Below are 17,774 nucleotides of genomic sequence, written 5' to 3'. Positions count from 1 at the left end.
ACTCGTCAACTATTTTGTACGCTGTTCCAACTAATCGATTGGAGATCAAAGTCTCTAGACCGATCACAATGCTTGCGCATTGCAATGCTATCCTAGCAATTGGACTAGCTTTGCAGAGCTTAGAAAAAAGTGCCTAGATCAGTAGGGGCGCCATGGGATGGCTCTTGCTAATGGGGCTCTCTGAGCCCCATGGAAGGTAGTTAGAACATGTTGGAGTTTTCAAATCAGTCTTGGGTTGACTTGCAAGCAATTGATAGATGTTGTGAGGTGTATGGTGTAGACTTCTAAGTGGCATGAAGATAGGAATTATAGAGAATCTAAGATGGTCAAAAGAATCTTCACCATTTAAGCGACATGCATCCTTGAAAGTGTTTGATTTCGCAGTATTATTTACTTCATTTATTTTTCTAAAGGGGAGAGGGAGAAAGAAAGAAAGAAAAAAAGATGTATCATCATCCACAGGAGGCCTCACGGGCCTATGGGGCAAAGTACAAAGTACACCAAAAAGGAGAAAACTCATACAAGCCTCGATGGGTTGGAGCAAAGGGCGCGCTAGGACCAATGCTAAGTACTATGCTGATATAAAGAGCTCAATAGCTTGAGAAAAATTCAAATACAAATTGAATTGAAGCAAGCTGAGTGCTAAGACTCAGAAGTTGAAGCACGGTACCATGGTGGCTCGTCTGTGAGTAGTTAAAATATTTCATATCTGCATCTGTCGGGCTATCTCGCACTCTGATGGGGGAGCATGGTCTCCTCAATATATGAACCTACTGGGCTATGTTCATAGTGACCCCTACCAAGCTGAAAGACATTGTTGGGAAGGCAAAAAGGACAAATTTACCTACCAATTTAGTCCAGTACTAGATACCATCCCGAATGTGTGGCCTATGCAGGAAGGAACATCCCTTACACAAGCAGAGGTTGACTGTCTCATAGTTGTAGGATTCAAGTTGGAGAATGTAGGCTCTAGTGGCAATGAAAAAAGGAATGAATGTGCTAGTTCAAGTAGAAACATGGCCCAAGAAGATTTAGGTGTGTGTATCTTGCAATGACCCTTGATGCACATGTCATAGAGAGGAAGGTGGTGGTGAGCATGAAGATTTTGTGATAGAAAGCAACATTAGCAAATCAGTTGGTTCTTCCCAATATGAAGTGCCCAAAAAAGGAGAGACCAAGTTGCACGTGTCCAGACTTTGAAGAAAGGGCAAGAGCTAGAAAATCGTACTTGGCTTGTAAGCATATTTATTTTGTGTTTATGCGAGCCTTTGGCCTTGATCCAGAGCAGCATAGGTTTAGCCATTAGCCTTTGTTGAAGATGTAAGAGGTGAGGCTTTCCCTCACAAGAGAAAGAACTTCTTTGTAGAAGGCCATGACCATGCCACTGCGTTTATGTAGGCTTCAATGCCTCTTCTATTTAGTGATGTGGTTTGCATTTAGTTACACCAGTGCCATTCTCCTAGTTTCAAAATTTTGGCTTCAAAATTTTGGGAGAATGGAACTAATGCCATTCACCCAATGCAATGTCCTGATTCAAAATTTTGGCTTCATAAAGGTAGAATGGCACCATTGCTTATGTCGTGGGGTGGTGGGTCTTGAGGTCCAGGGCGAGGAAGGTTTGTCAAAGTCAAATAGCAAATCCTAATCCTGATGGGATCCACTAGACACTATTGTTGTTGTGCCAAAAATTTAGCGGTCACAATTAGGGGCATGGGCACTTGATGGCTACTACTCCATCCCACCTGAGAGGTTGAGATCTAGATTTGAAGATTAGGGGTGGGGGCTATCACATTATCCTTGTGGTGTTTAGCCATAATGTCTGCCCATCAGGCCACAGCTTCAAATCTTCTATTGCTATAGGCGGTTTGCTCATTAGAGTTGTTGAGGATGACCTCTCCACCCACGTGGACCTCAACCAAGGAGGGTTAGTAGACCCCTAGTAAAGAGGAGTTACATTAGTAAGTAGTGGAATTTTGTAGCTGTAGGGATGGTTATAACCTAGTGGCCTTATCCAGCACATCATGTTTTGAAGTATGTATATTTATGATTGTTACCCGACTGGAGTCAACTGAACACTATCAGATGTTGTTATAAGCTCATCTTTATCTCCTACATCAGGATTGTTGTTACCATCTACTAAAATACAAACTATTTGCAACATTTCTACTCTATAAACAATTGTCTCAATTCTTTGTATGTTTTGTACTATCTTTTTCTTTTTTCGACGTTAGTCAAACCCTGGCATTTCCATTGCCAGGAGTGGATATGTGTAGGTGTTTTTCAGTCTTTTAGAGACACCACTAACACTATTGGTGATCCTGCTTGGCAAACAGTTCACCTTAAATAAAATAACATATATAATAAGGGTAAATATCCACTTGTGATTATCTTTTATTCAATATTATGAGAATCGTTAATCATGTGCCATGACATGTTGTGTGCCTTCTAAATTTGAACACTATTGAGATTTAAAAGTTTGAGAACAAAGATGTAAGACCAAGAATTTGGATGTAAGGCCTTATAAATTCATAAGGAGGACTACATTTTCAAATATAATTCATTACTCTTAGAATAATGGGTTAACATTCTAGCATATATTGAGGTTTAGGTCTTACATAGTTTTATAATTAATCACATGGAATCATCATCGTGAAGAAATGCTGCCTAGAATTGAAAAGGCTCTATCTTCTACCGTTATACCGGAGGTCACCACTGAATTACTTGGTTCAAAAAAATTGCTCTTTCTTCATCATGCCAAGGATTTTCTTTGTAGCACCCAAATCCTTCATGTATGTATCAACTTTCTCTTAAGCACATTTACATCCTACATGTTAAAGCATGCAATAATCATTAGAGCCTGTAATAAGCATGTCATCCACATACAATAACAAGATAACGTATTCACCATTGCCTAATTTCTAAGAATAAACATAGGGGTCTGAATGACATCTACTATAACCTTGTTCTGCCATAAACCTTTCAAACTTCAAATACCAGTGCCTTAGAGATTTCTTTAAACCATATAGACTTTTCTTCAACGTACATACCAATTTCTCCTTTCCTTTGACCTCGTATCCCTGTGGCTGATGCATATAAATCTCTTCATCTAGATCTCCATGAAGAAAAGTTGTCTTCAAATCTAATTGTCCAAGATGCAAGTCCTTTATAAGGGCAAGACTCAAAATCGTTTGAAGTCATTTTAACAACAGGAGAGAATATTTCATCAAAGTCTATACCTTTCTTATGTGCAAACCCCTTTACAATAAACCTTGCCTTGTACCTCCTGCTTCACCCTGTAAACCCATTTATTTTGCAATGTTATTTTTCCCATCCCAAATCTGGTTTTGTAGCAAAGAGTCCATTTCCTCTTTCATGCCTCACTCCCACTCCTTTTGGATTCTACTTGTATTGCTTCTTCATATGTTTTTGGTTCACTAGAATCGGTCAACAAAACATAATTGAAAGAAGGAGAAAATTACTCAAGTGGTGTATTTACCCTTGTAGACCTTCTAAGAAAAATGTACACATTATACCTTCCACGTGGCACATACCATATCACTTGGAGACCAAATCTTGCATGGATGTAGATCTAGGGTAGCCTAAGAGCTATGCAAAGTTTCATCCCCAACACATAGGTTAGCATGTACGCCATTTTCCATGCGTAGTCACTAGTAGGGAGTGCTTGCAAAAATGTACGCATTATACCTTCCACGTGGCACATACCAAATCAATCGGAGACCAAATCTTGCATGGATATAGGTCTAGGGTAGCCTAAGAGCCACGCAAAGTTTCATCCCCAATAGATAAGTCCACATGCATATTTGCTTAGTACATGCGCCATTTTTCATGCGTAGTCACTAGTAGGGATTGTAAAAATGTACGCATTATACCTTCCACGTGGCACATCCAAATCAGTTGGAGACCAAATCTTGCATGGATGTACGTCTAGGGTAGCATGTTCCAACATACCCCCCCATGAAGGCAAGGTGAGAGACTACTGGAATGGAACCAAGAACAGAACATGACAATGAGGGTCTAAGGTGAGGGACTATTGGAATGGAACCAAGAACAGAACATGATAATGACGGTCATCAAATTGTGCACCATATGTAACTCAGAGGCTAAAGTCTGAGCATGTTCAGAGGTTGATCCAAGCACTCTCATGGCTTGAGACTCAACATGCTCAGAGGCTCACGTTATAGCATGGCTACATGACCGGCTCATAGGTCTAGGAATACACCAACATCCTAGAACTCGCCCAGGCCTGATAACGAGACCTATCAAAGCCAATACATGGCTCCCACAATACATCCTCCTCTAAACCTATCAAAACCAATACATGGCTCCCACAGTACATCCCCCCTGTTGACTCCAGGGACTAACTAGAGACATGAAGTCACACACCAAAAATATAAAAAAAATACATCATTTTAGGAGGACTATTCAAGGCAGAGTACCTTTATTGACTATTCAAACATTCATTTTAGAGGGACTACTTAAGGCAGAACCTTTAACTCAAACATATAAAAAATATAAAAGATTTCATTCATTTTATGCATAGCAAGGGCAGAGAACCCACGAGCCCGAAGTAGCTACCGCACAAGAGTGTGCACATCCTAATGCAAAGAGGTATGTCGGTCAAGAACGAGGCGACAATGCCCGTGAATGATGTGTCGATGAAGGCCATAGGAGCAGCTACCAAGGAAGATCACGTCATGACTCTCAATGTGCCGATCAGAGAGTCACCGAATGTGCAGAAGAGGCTCAAAAAAATGAGCGAAAATGTACTGTAGGAGATGACGAGGTGTGAAAAGAGTATTCCCCGCTGTCGGAAGCCTCAAGTCAATGTACCTTGGTACAGTCGAAATGACTTGTGGGTAAGCTCGGGAAGCTCAAATCACTAGTGGAGGCCACAGGAGTGCAAATCTGAGCAAAAAATGCCAAAAAGTAGCCTAAAACTGCTCGGAATCGCCTTCTGACAAGTTGTACGGACTCCTAGCATTGTCACGCATCCGCTTGCAGAGGCACGGACGTTTGTACAGCTGTACAGACAAAAAAATTGAATTATTTTTCTCAAAATGGTGTGGGACAGGGTCATTTATGTTTGCGCTGCCAAAATGTCAAAAAACATCAAAATCAGACCTCAAAAGGTCAAAAAACAGCAGCTGGACTGCTCCAAAACAAGTTTTTGGGGACCAACTGATGAGGAATGTCCGCCAATGCTGAGGGAGAACCACGAACTGATGCGAGAGTGAGCTGAACTCACAAACGAGGACCAAGAGCAATCACTAGGACACCGGAGTACTTGATGGCGAGGAAAGAGGTACAAGACAATTTGGAATAGAATACAGAGGAAGTCATCCAAGGTTGCATGGATACTATGACAGTGACTATGCAAGAATTTAGGACAACTTTAAAAACCATGAATAATGTTTGAGAGGACCTAAAAAGCTGACATATAAAAGTAGCATCCAAATTTGATTGGTCTTGATAAAGTCATGGAAAATTCCATCATTGCATGTAGAATTAGTGCACATAAATAGCTTTTTATTTTTTTAAATCCTCAAAATAACTTTACAAAGAAGTTACATATTCTTTATTTGCAAAGTATGAAGGGTTAAATCTTACAGTGACACATGTTTCTTTTGATAGATTTCATCATGAAGTGGAATGCTTGTGAGCACTTTGAACTCCATCTATTCCATGATTTTACTTAGCATTACATGTAGGTAGATTGTTTATAAGAATTATACCATTTCATCTTGTGTAATGGTCATCCCAATGGAAGTCTAAAGAAAATTTATTAGTGAGAAGGTATTGCACTTTGTAATATGAATTCAAAGTAAATTAACATATCCCTTTGCAATAACATTCAATTCATTAAGGACTTGGTTTCATATAGAGTTACCAATGAATCCCAACTTTTTTTTGTATATTTAGCATTGCTTACATGAAAAAGCTGTGTACACTTTCAAATGGATAGAAGATGTCTACTTTGGCTTTTGCATTCTTATGTATCCACACTTTTAGGTATATTTTATCCTCCTTTTCTAGCTTTGGATCATCTCTAGTCATGATGTGCCATAGATCCTTTGCTTGCAAGATTTTAATTTTTTCCATTGAAATGAGAACATGCAAAAATCCTATTGAATCTTAGTGATATGACATACAAGATCATGGTAGCATGGTCTTGTACTATCTTATTTTGTCAAAATTCTATATCTCATTCTCTACCAATCTTTGCAAAGAATTTTTGTTTTGGAACCCCCTAGCACTCCATGTGATCTCTTTTCTTTCTCAAATCAATAAATGGTTAATCATGTAGTGGAAGTCTTCATCTGCCATCATTAAATACCTTCCTCATACCTTTATAGATTATTGCATCTCTCTCAATGACAGCCTTTACTCTATCAAGACAAGGATCATGAGATTTGCTTTGATACCATGTTCAAATTAGAAACTTAATAGAACAATACAATGGAGAAGTATACAATCAAACTAGAACAAAGAAGAAGAACAAAGCTATAGGAAAAATAGTTTTGTTTATTCTTGGTTGACATTGCATACATACATGCCTTACAAGTGATTGGTGTTACAATTTTCAAATCTGATGGCATCAATTCAAATTTTCCTATGTAAATAGACTAAAATATATATATGCAACATAGAATAACTCATTTTCTCACATAGAAGATGTACAGACCAATTATGAAGTAATGAGGAACATAGAAATGTGATTTTGTGTTCAATGTAGACATGCCCATAAGTGTAAAGTTGAGAAAACAATTATTGCATCGATGCAAGCAAGTAATTGCATCTTCGAGCCCGCACATGGGTACTGATGAGATGCGCTAGATTTTGCCAAGGTGGCCACTCAGGTTGATTCCTTGCGATAGGAATCTTGTAGAAAACTAGGGATTTCACCAAAACCTTAATGTAAGCTTATATAAATGATTTACATATCAGGATTCTATTAAAAAGTGAAAAAAATCCATAAGTTTTTATAGAAAAAGGGCATTTTATCCATGCAAAATTTACACATATGGGGTTTCCTATTGAATGCACATCATATCTATGGTTTCTTAATAGTGCTCCCCTTGGGAGTACAAGAGCTAGCTTGAATCCATAGAAGGAGATCTAGAGTTCAAGGCTAGAACATAAAAGCTAGATGCCTGATTTGAATGGGATCATTCAAAAATTGACTAGATTAGTTGAGAGATTTGGATTTTAGCTCAATGAAATGCAATAGTGATCATATGTAAGAAAGCCATTTGATAAAAGTTTGGGATTGATGAAAGTTAAGTGAAAGTCCAACAAAGGAGAAATTGTCTCACACATATACATAGTTATTTGAATGCACTCTAGTGTCTACCTGTAAAGCTCTTATGGACCACAATGCCCCTTTAGCAAAAATATAGGCATTCCATTCATATGCATCTTTGTATGTTTTTGTACCAATTTTGCCACACAAACAACTAATCTAATTGATGCTAGCTCCCTTGTTCACACAATGGTACACTTATTCCCATGGGTGAGTAGCTACTATTAGAGACCAAATGGGAGATTTATCTACAAAGGAGAAGCTCACAAGGGTCTCTATCTACGTGTGGAAACATTCATATGCATCTTTGTATGCTTTTGCACCAATTTTGCAACACAAACAACTAGTCTAATTGATGCTTGCTCCCTTCACAATGGCACACTCCTTCCCTTGTGTGAGTAGCTATTAGAAACCAAATGAGAGAGTTCTTTACAAAGGATAAGCTCACAAGGAAGAGAGAGAGAAGACTAGAGGAGCACACAAATGGGATCTAGTCAAAATTGATTAGCTATCACCTTCATCAACATGGAATGCTAGAATGATCCACACCATACAAGTGGGGTGATAACCCATTAAACATGGGTCCAAATTCCATCCCATATCTACATCCTCCAATCACTCAAAAGCAGATTTGAACCCCTCTAGTCATCCTTATGTACAAATTCCAACATTGCCCCTTAATACAAAATGGATAGAGTATTGCACAATCATCAACAAATGACATAAAATGGGAGAAGCCTTTATCAGTTTTACAAGCTTATTATAATAAAGACATGGTGTTACCTTGACACAACTTATTATATAGCATAAAGTAGTGGTTGACTAATAAATATAACTCTATAAGGTTGCTTGATTTCCTTGAAACCTGTATGCATTACACCTTTATCATGGGGACGAGCATTTTCTGAGTGAAATCTTCCGAGCGTCCGAGCGAAGGAAAAAAAAAAGCTTCGAACTATGCAAAAATATGGCAAAAATGGATCAGAAGAAAACATAGTTTCACTTAGAAATATGCAAAGTATTATAACAATGCCTATTTTATACACAAATCTTTACGTGAATCTTTGGGAATGGTGAGAACATAATGGGATATCTTTTGAAGAAACCCACACGTAGAGTAGACTTCTCTATGAAAATTCCCTTATGATCCTTCTTACAACTTTTACTTAATGGGGGGTGACATTGAAAAACCCTCTCAACCTATCTTCATGAAATTGTTTCTCCAAAGAAAAAGCATAGAAGCAACCCATCAAGGTAGTTTGGCTAGCGAAACCCCTTTGAAGTAGGTCTTCTAAGGTAGTTTCGCTGGCGAAACTACCTTGGACAACACTTTTAAAAGTGACATAACTTTCACATCCAATGTCCAAATATAGTCATTCAACCACTCAAATTGATAAAAAAACCCCATTTGAGAAAAATCTTACATATATAGTATTAAATATTATGTGTATTTTATGAGAGTGATATATAAGCCCAAGTTAATACTTATTTATAGTAATTTAAACTTCTTTAGAAACATGTCCATAAATATCTTGTTATTTATGCTATAAAAACACTAGAAAGATATTGCCATATGATATAAATGTGTTTAATAAGTAATTATATATGCATAATATGATTACATTGAGAGTGATTATGAGGGCTTTTTCTTAAATGAATAACTTTTCAACACTTTTTTAAGGTAACAACAGGGGTACAAGGGGATGTCTACAAATAAGAAAATTTATGTTATGTAAAAATGAATGAGTGACTAGTCTATATATTTTTATGACAAATGGATCTAGTTCTAGTGAAAATAAAAGTGTAAAAACCATGTTTCCTAAAGAAATACAAATTTTTAAATCTCTTGAAAAACATGCTCGGATAAACCTGCTCATAGGTTTTTGCTCGTAAAATTGACGCATCCCTTTATCATTATCACACAATGACCAATACAAGGCTATCACCCTCTTTGAAGTGATATGCACATGGATATGAATGGCTTCCATGAACATAAATGCATTTGCTCTACACATGATAAATCCACTAATCCAAGAGGATGGCAACACCTCCTCTGAATGGAAATGAGGGAATTCCTCTCATATGATAGTAGAAATATAGGAAGGAGGTTCTTATTTGTTACCTTTTATGAAGGAAAAGGGCAATATCTACTCCTGTCATCACAAGAGGCATGTTGCATAAAAAATTCCATACAAAGCGAGGTTACAATCATAAAAGAGTCAAAAAAACCATATCTACTTTCACAAGAGGCATGTTGCATTAAAAAATTCCATATAAAGTGAGGTTACAATCATAAAAGAGTAAAAATCATCAAGTATATCGTTGCCCTCATAGTCATGAGGGTAGATCTATCCATGGTAGTTCAAAGTTTCAGCACTAAATGTCTTGTTGGTGTCTCTGCCTTGCCTACCCTCCAAGCTGTCGCACACGTGTGATTGACGCCCATCAACTTTTATTATAAATGTCAAATAGATTTGCTTCGATAAGAAAAGTTGTAGCTTATTTTTAGATCTACAACTTCTCAGTCGAACTCATACTGTAAATCCTCAAAGATTGAGAGAGAATCAGGTTGCAAACTAGCTATCTAGAAATTTTTGCAATTTCAAGGCATTTTCCTAGCTGCAGTAAAGACAACTTTTGGCTATTTTGACAGCATCATAACTTTTTTTATAAATCTCAGATGGGTTTGCTTCCACAAGAAAAGTTGTAGCTTATTCATAGATCTACAACTTCTCAGTTGGAGTTGGACTCATACTGCAAATTCTCAAAGATTGAGAGATAATCAAGTTGCAAACTAGCTGTCCATAAATTTTTACAATTTCAAGGCATTTTCTTGGCTATAGCAAAAATAACTTTTGGTTATTTTGACAGCATCATAACTTTTGTTATAAATCTCGAACGGGTTTTTTTTAAAAATGATGTTATAGCTTATTCATAGACATACAACTTCTCAATTGGACTTATGCTGTAAATATGTTTCTTGCAAGCAAGGATATGCAAGAAACTGAAACAATGTATCTTGACATAGATTGCAATTTAAAAGGGGAATGCCATTTTCAAGTTGATTAAGCAGATCAAGATCCTTGGTACATCGACAGCGGTACATCATCTCATATAACAAAGCATCAGGAATGGTTCACATAGATGAGATCATTAGAAGGACATAAGAATGTTATCTACACAGCAGAGATAACACACCGAGTCCAGTTCAAGGGAAAGGCATTGTCCCTATGAACAATTTCATTGGTACGAAAGGATTGGTGAAAGATGTACTCTATGTTTCGAAGCTTAAGAAGAACCTCTTATCAATTGGTCAAATGATGAAACACAACTATCAAGTCATCTTTGATGGAGATGAAAGCACTATCAGAGACAAACCTAGAGGATATCAACTAGTAGGAAAAGAAGTCAAGGAAGGATGCTTGTTCACAATGCTAGCTTCAGTACCATATTTGCATCAACTCAACCGCAATAGATGCCACTTTTTGCAGTATGGCACTAGAGATAAGGACATGTCGATTTCAAAAGGTTGATACAGCTCAGAAATCAGAATATGGCAATTGGAATTTTGAAACTACAGTTTCTTAGAAAAGTTTTCGAAACTACAGTTTCTTGGAAAAGTTTGCAAAGCATGTTGCTTTGGTAAATAATGGCGAACCAATTTTAGTAGAAGCACCTATCAAGCAATGCGGTATCCTTAATTTGATTCATACAGATGTATGGGGTTATGCACAGACCCGCAGCATCAATGGTTCACTTTACTACTTTGACGACTATAGCAGATATTATTGGGTCTACTTTTTGAAAGATAAATCTAAATTCTTTTCTAGATTTTGAGAATTCAAAGCTGTGATAGAAAAAAGAAAGATCAAAGTCATGAGATCAGACAGAGGAAGTGAATACATGTCTTCAACATTCATGAACTTTTGCAAAAGTAATGGCATTCGAGGACAATTCACTTATGCAGATACTCCGTAGCAAAATGCAAGAGCTGAAAGGAAGAACAGTACTTTAGCAGACAATGCTAGAGCAATGCTCAATGAGAAGAATCTTCCAAATCTAGGTTGGGCAGAAGCAATTACCACTACAAACTACTTACTTAATCAACTTCCAATAGAACTGATATAGGGTATGACACCTTATGAAGCATTCACTAGGCACAAGCCACACATTGGGCATCTCTGCACTTTTGGTTGCATAGCATATGCCCACATACATGACGATCATTTGCATAAAATTGGATGTGACATCATGTAAATGCATCATGGTTGGCTACAGTGAAGAAAGCAAAGAATACAAGCTATATAATCCCATAAACTGAAAGGTCCTTATCTCCAGAGATATAATTTTTGATGAAGAACCAGAATAGAAAACATCAAATTCTTAGGAGGTAGAGACACCTATTACTTAGTCACCTACAGAAAGGTTGATGAAGAAGAGCAAGAATTGCCAGAGACACCTCGAGAAGAGTAGCAACTCAAACGGTTTACTAGGGAAAGCAGACTACTAGCCAAATTGACATATGCTAAGTAGGAAAAGCAATTCGGGTTGAAACTACTAGTTTTTCTCTTATGACTACCATCATGGCCATAGAAGAACTGGAGTACTTCGAAGATGCAGTTGACTACCATCATGGCCCTAGAAGACATAGTGTACTTCGAAGATGCAATTGACAAGTCAGAATGGAAAATTGCTATGAATGAAGAAATGGAAGCTTTGTACAAAAACAATACTTGGGAATTATGCGATCTTCCACTAGGAAAGAAGGCCATAGTAAACAAGTGGGTATACAAAAGTAAAGTACAATATAGATTGAAGCATTGAAAGATACAAAGCCAGACTAGTTGCAAAAGGATTTGCACATCAATATGATCAAGATTATATGAGACTTATGCTCTAGTAGTAGCAAAGATGGATTCCATACGGTTCTCGATATCATTGCGACACTCAGCAGATGGAATGTGTACTAGCTAGAGGTCAAGAATGCTTTTCTTAATGGTTACCTAGATGAGGAACTCTACATGCAACAACCAGCAAGTTATGAAAAGAGAATCAGGTTTGCTATCTCAAGAAACATCTCTACAGCTTAAAGCAAGCACCCATAATTTGGTACAGTAGAATCGACAAGTATTTTGATAATCTGGGATACATGAAATCCAATGCATCTCATATCCTCTACTGCAAAGTTCAAGGGGAAGAACTTACTATTGCACTTTTATATGCAAATGATCTGATTGTGATAGGAAGTAATGATAGCTTCATCAAGAAGTTAAAACAACACTTATCTCGTGCTGATTTTGACATGAAAGATCTTGGACTTATGCACTATTGTCTTGGAATTGAGTTTTGGAGAGATTCAAATTAAAACCTTCATGAGTCAGCTAAAGTATGTTGATAGTCTCCTGAAGAAGTTGTATATGATAGATTGCAAGATTGCAGCCACTCCCATGGAATAGAGTTTGAAACTCACTAAATATTCAAAAAAGCCTATAGTCAATGACAGGTACTATTGATAGCTCATCGGATCTCTTATATCTCTAACTATCACACGACCAAATATTTGTTATGCAATAAGTTTACTTGCACACTTTATGGCAAATTGAAAATAGTCTCACTAGAGTGCAGCCAAAAGAGTCTTGAGATACATCAGAGGAACACGACAGCTTGGAATAGGATACAGAGGAAGTCATCCAAGGTTGCATGGATACTATGATAGTGACTATGCTAGGGATCATGAGACTAGGAGATCCACCCAAGGATATGCATTTTCCTTGGTCAAGGTGCTCTATCATGGTTGTCAAAAAAACACCCAACTGTTTCTTTGTCTTCAACTGGAGTAGAATATAGGGCACTCACAAAAGGTGCATGTGAGGCTATATGGCTCAGAAGACTATGGTTAAAAACATATTACTTTGATGAATCAAAGCCAACAACAATATACTATGATAATCAATCGGCTCAAGCATTGGCCAAGAATCTAGTATATCACTCTAGAACCAAGCATATTGACATTAGAGAGCACTTCATCTAAGAAAGAGTGTTACGTGGTGACATCATGCTATAGCATTGTGATAGCAAAGGGAATGTTATAGACATCTTACAAACCACTTAGCAAAGAGCTTTCCGAGAAGCACCAACAAGCTCTTGGTTTGGCACAGAGGAAGGACATTCACATTAAAGGGATGTAATGGAATGTAATGTTCATTCCTTCTTCAATTCCCCAGAATCATCATCTTGAGGGAAGGCCTACTTCACAATGTTGATCGTGAGGGAAGGTGTTGAGAAACCATCTCAATATCATGTGTTCAATATTGTGCATAGCACTAACACAAAGTGCTATAAAGGAAAGGGTTAGAAACCCTAACCCTAACCCTAAAGGGGTTTGTATAGTTAGTCATTCGTAGTGTGCTCTCTAGATGTGCCCTCTCTCCTCATCTCCATTCTTCTCCTCTCCTCTCTCCATATTTGTTCAAAAAGGATACCTAGGACCACCTTGTCCACCTCCAAGATAGTAATGGGACAATATGGAGCAAATATGAAGCTTTTGTTAGTTCACTAGGTGCATTGGACATTTCTTAAGGTGACATGGTTGGAGTAAGCTCTTTAAAAAGCAATGAAATTGATATGGCTTTAGTCTTTGTTTTGTTTTACTCTCAAAGAGAAGACCTACATAGGAATTGAAAAACCCTTTGACTCTCTTGGAGCTCAAAGAATGTTATGGTCAGCTTGCATAGTGTTTGAGCTGCAAGCTTGCACTAATGCTGAGGACAGAGGAAGTCTCGCTCATGCAACCTCTAGGGATAACGTCTTTAGAGCCCTATTTTGCTTTGCTTATGTAGCTTTGATATCGTAATTGCCATTTTTTGGACAGACCATTTTACTATTTGCATACAGACAAGGCCTTCATGTTTTCTTCAATAAAGAGTCATGCTCATTGCATTGAAAGGCATTTATACTCCCTCCACATAGCTGCTACCAGCATTTGTGAGATGAAAGAGTTGTGTTATGAGGTTGTATTTTCACATTCCATTGGATCAATGTGCTCCCAAGATTGTAGGAGCCCCATGTAGCACATGCCATAGACCATTGATTAATGAAATAAGGAGTATTGTAAGAAGAGCTAGAGTATGAATAGCTTATTTTCCCTGGCTATAGCACTAGAAATGACCATTGAAGGACTGACAATGGGAGGTGTACCCCATTAATGACATGGAGGTGGACCTTGCCTCCACGACCTTCATCGAGAGGGTGCAAAACAAAAGCAAGGCAAGGAATGCAAAAACAACGTGAATTTCATTCAGAAGGCTTGGCCTTGGACTTATATTCATTCTTGTGTAAAGAAGGGAGTGATTGGACCAATAAATGAAGTTTGTTCCAAAGGAAGTGTGTTCTTTTTTGTTGTTAGTCCAAATGTGATCGATAGTTGATCCATAAATGGTTGTCGGTTGTTCAATTAACTATATGAAATTGTTTTGTGCCATGAAGTTTGTTAGTGTTCTGTTTATTTTCTTTGTTTCGTCGAAGTTGATATTGAAATGATTTGTAGTATGATCTAATGTAGGGTAGTCATGAGCGTTGTTGTTTTTGTGATTGGGGACTTGTAGACATTCACTATGGCAAAGTTTTGAGACTTATTTGTCTTGAAATTCTTTAGCAAGCACTCGCATCCATATTCATGAGTGTAATGGTGACTTGACAATTGGATGTCATTTTTAAAACATGTAACTATGCCCACTTCTTTTGTTTCTAACATGCATGTGAATGAGGGCAGAGATAATGTTGTTATTTTTTTGTAATGTAATTCTTGAAGGCAAAGGATTATTGCCTCTAGTAGACTTTTGCACATAGTATGTCTAGCATATGAGATTTTAGTGCATGTGTGTTGAGGGATTGAATTGTTAGGTGAATGTAATCATTTGTTGAAAGGTTCTGTTGTTTTTTATCCATTGCCTTTCTGATCTTAGTCTATTAATTTCTTTTAGAACACTGGCATCTACTTTGATGTGCTCTAGCTGTAGTGGTTGTAACAAGAAAAGGTTTTTGGGGTTTTGAATATGTGAAAGCACTATGTATGTTAGGCCATGTGATTTGATAAGGGATGGGTCAAAAGCTAGGGAGTCCATGGACAGTCCTTGGGATCGATGGATTGTTCTTGTTGTGGTTGGTTGTATAGGGAATTGTTGTTGGGTGATGGAATTGGAGCTATTTTTCCCAACTTGGAATTCTCTTGTTATTTGATGTATAGGTGTCCATGTACACAGGATGTTGTTTGTGTATAGTGTTGAGTTGATGAAGTGTGATTTCTTGCCTGTATTGTCATCATTGAATAGTATCCATGTGTTGTGCTCAAATTTTTGAATATTCCATCTGCACCATTTATGAGACCATCAGATATGTCCAAATTTCTTGAGCAAATTGTGACTATCATTCCTAGTTTGAGATGTAGTGTTTTGTGCAATCCTGTTGTGGTCTTAGGAGTTGATGGAGCTATTATAGTTTTGATGCATGTTTTTTGTGTTTTGTCAATTACTTCTAAGATATGTGGAGTTTTTTTGAGTAGGTTAAACACTTCTTTATTGTGAATGTCCTTTGTAGCATTAGTATAGAAGAGGTGAGGAATGTCTTCTTTCTTCAAAGGTTGCCTTAGGAAGTTATTAATTTGTCACATACTATGGCCCTCATCAGTTATGCTTCTAACTATTCAATCTATTATTTAGCAGAGCAACAGTGCCTCTAATGGCTCTCCATAAAACCTCCATGCTTTTCTAATTTAACAGCACCCAACCATGGACCACTCCATAATAACTCCTCTCTGAGCCCTAGTCTCCACAAGTTTGACTAACCTCCATGCTTTTCTAATTTAACACCACCTAACCATGGACAACTCCACAATAACTCCTGTCTGAGCCCTGCTCGCCACATCTAAATCGATTTTGTGTCATGGTGGCTCAAGATAGTAGTCAACTCTAACTTAAATTTTAATTTTGTGAATCTTTTAAAATGTTTAGCAAAGAATGAGCATGCAAGCCTGGCCTAGTGAAATGTAAGTACCTTGTAGGAGAAGAATCTAGGCTTAATGAATTTTAATGTTCTTGACATGAGCCCCTAAAAATGTCTCATCGGTTCATTAACATCCTTGTAGTCCTTTGTTGACCATCTCAAACTCTTAATTGCCTCCATTGGTATGCCTCATAGTATTTTATGAGAAGTAGCCCAAAATGTATTGAATATAAACATCCATCCACGATGTTTATATTGAATATAAACATCCATCCATTGCAAGAATAGCATTACAAGAGGATTCAAGATAAATTCCTCTTCTAGATCATCAATTCTTGGTAGTGGGCCAACAACTTCTACATGTCCATAGTCAGCAAGTCCAAAAAAGTCTCTTCTACAACAACAATGCAACTCTAAAATCAACCACATCCGTTCAAGATAAGGGTCGCATAGCGACATGTCTTGCAAGTAGAAAGAGTCAACATTAGAGTTCATGCCTATGGGTTAGCATATCCCTTCATTGGGTTTCTAGAAACAAGCTTGAGTTGAACTTTTTGTGATTTGGTCCTTGACACTCTCCATTAAGGCTGGTTACACATTGCTAGGTAGCCTGCCCGCCCTCCCAAAAGATTTATGGCAAAGAGCCAAATGGTGTCATTTGACTAATATTTTTAGGCCCTTGCCCTACTTTATGTTGGCAAGACCCCCTACCCAAATGCTCGAGTGGAGGATTTCTTTTATCCCCAAAATTTAATGCGCGGTTTGGTAACACATTACCTCCTACCACACATTTGAACAACTCATCCATTAGGACATGGCAATGTGTATGTAACCCCGCTCACCCATCACCAAAATATATTTGTTTGGGCAAGTGTGGGTTTGATGTGTTACCAACCTAAGTTACTTGTATCCATCTCGATAGTTGACAATTCGACTATCAACACTACAATTCACTATCAATGCTACAACCCACCAACTTGTACCATCGAGTCTTCCTCCATTTTTCTTTGAGATCCACAACTTCTTATAAGCTCATGAGATGCAACTCATGCGTTCAACAAATCAATTCAAATGTTGATTGCGATCGCAAGCCTCTTCTAGAGTGACCACATCAGTTACTAATGTTAAATATCCCTATCTGTTCTCTTATAGATCATCTGATAAAGGCACCATAGGGTTTCTTTCCTCTATGAGCGATCATTCCATACTTGGTCTTTTGGCCTCATTCACCTGAGACATTGTAGCTAACTTACGCATCAGTAGACTAGACATTGACAAGTTTGATGAGGCATAGATGTAGCCTCTGTCCTACTCAGCTTTATAGTTTGCACCTACTCTACTCTGCTCTATCATTTGCACCTACATCTACAAGATTTAGTCACATCTCAGGTAACACCTCCAACTATTCAGCTGTAAGTTTGTCTACTTTAGCACCCACCATTTCTTCAATAGC

The sequence above is a fragment of the Dipteris shenzhenensis genome, chromosome 29 (genome assembly GCF_047967505.1).
Source record: "Dipteris shenzhenensis isolate YYH24624 ecotype China chromosome 29, Dip_SZ_1.0, whole genome shotgun sequence".
Taxonomy (NCBI): Eukaryota; Viridiplantae; Streptophyta; class Polypodiopsida; order Gleicheniales; family Dipteridaceae; genus Dipteris; species Dipteris shenzhenensis.
Note: the sequence above shows the minus strand (reverse complement) of the source record.